The following is a 1,743-nucleotide window of genomic DNA, read 5'->3' on the forward strand; positions in this document are numbered from 1 at the left end:
ATGATTGTGGCCAGAAGAAAATGGAATGATATATCTAAAGAGGTGAAGACAAATAAAATAATCCAGAAAAAAATCCTTGTCATAAGAAAAGCTAAATAAAGACATTTTCAAGTGAATAAAAACTGTGCTAATTCATTATCTGCAATATGCCATGTGAAACTTGTGAGATTCAGGTAAAATAATGTCTACAGGAAATTTTATACCTTAAATGCATATGTTAGAAAGTAAGAACAATTTTTTAAATCTCTATTTTTACACTTGTTTATCTATTTCCAGAAGTTTTTATTCACAGAACAAATGACACCTTCACATGACAAGGCACTGCCAGCCTAATTGCTGTATTTCTGATCACTAACAAAGTCCCCTCGTGTTAGATGGATATCCCTTTGGGAAACTACTAAAAATGTGGGCTCAATTGCTGAATTGTCTTTGGAGTAGATTAGATTTGTTACAACTGTATTGTGATGTGCTTCTACTGATGTATTAGCTGGAGTGTGTGCACTGGGAGGAATCTGTATTCTAATATAGCTTCTTTGTGGCATGTGGCTTGGGTCATAAGTTGAAGATGGTGGCTGACATGGCTCGGTGGACAGATAGGTTGATTCAGCATCTTCATTTTCTGCAATATTGTTGTCTTCTTCAATTCCAACAGATACTAGTTGAGGCAGCTCCCTATTCTTTAAATAAATATCAGTATATTTTGCCTTTCACCTTACATACTTTCTGTGTTTCACATTTTCATCAATGAGTTGTCCAAATATTATTATGACATCTATTTAAAACTGTGGAGTATGAAAGGGGCTTGATCATCTTGTGAAATCACCCAGCATGATCTTCATTGTCTGAATATAAAAACATTTTCTAAGTACAATTCTCCAAATGGGCAGGACCAAGTATTTTCTTGCCTAATAGCTTCATTATCACCCAGCTGTTTCATAAGCATTTCTAACTGATCCTTTAGCTTTGATAAAAACGTACAACACTCAGGAGTTTTACTATCAGTCTTCATTTTGGTTTGCATTGCATAGAAACAACAGCAATAGAGCACCGCAGGGTCCTGCTTGTCATGCTCCTGAGCTGTTCTCATATGATGCTGTATGCTCTTAAACTGGGGAGGAAGTGGGAAAAGTAGAGCAATCATGAAGATCTCTATTCCAGAAGTTACCATTTCCTCTGCAGATCACATTTTTATGAATAAAAATAAAAATAAGTTATTGGAAAGAATAAGTGATATAGCAAAGATTCTGAATTCAGCCAATATAAAGATCCATTTTACTTTTATATACTGACAGTTAGAAAATCTAATTAAGAAAAGATACCTTTACTATGACATGATACATGAAATTTAAGATATGGAGTCCAAAAATTACAAAATGTTTTTGAAGCATTAGAAATAAATGTAAGACCTTAAACTATATTATCAACATGGATGGGAAATAATATATTAAAGGCATTACTTTTCCTCAAATTGTTGTATTGATCGATGGAAATCATAGGGGAAATTTGATAGGTTGATCCTACAATGTATATGGAAGTGAATGCTCTAAGAGTAGCCAAGATGATTTGAAGACAAAGAATCAGATTAGAAACACTGCACATCTAAACATCAAGAAGTACCAGTGACTGATACAAGCTGATATTATGAAAAGATAGACAAATACACTAATGGAGGTGACTAGAGCAATAGTTGGCAAACCGTGAGCTGTGATCTGGATTCTGCTTTTGTAAATAAAGTTTTATTGG

General features: G+C 33.9%; 1 pseudogene; it reads right to left on the reverse strand.

The window, feature by feature from the left end:
- Window positions 1-329: 329 nt before the first annotated feature.
- LOC103237088 (vacuolar protein sorting-associated protein VTA1 homolog pseudogene) lies at window positions 330-1,168 on the reverse strand (annotated as a pseudogene).
- Between the last annotated feature and the right edge of the window lie 575 nt (window positions 1,169-1,743).

Source organism: Chlorocebus sabaeus, chromosome 8, assembly GCF_047675955.1.
Source record: "Chlorocebus sabaeus isolate Y175 chromosome 8, mChlSab1.0.hap1, whole genome shotgun sequence".
Taxonomy (NCBI): Eukaryota; Metazoa; Chordata; class Mammalia; order Primates; family Cercopithecidae; genus Chlorocebus; species Chlorocebus sabaeus.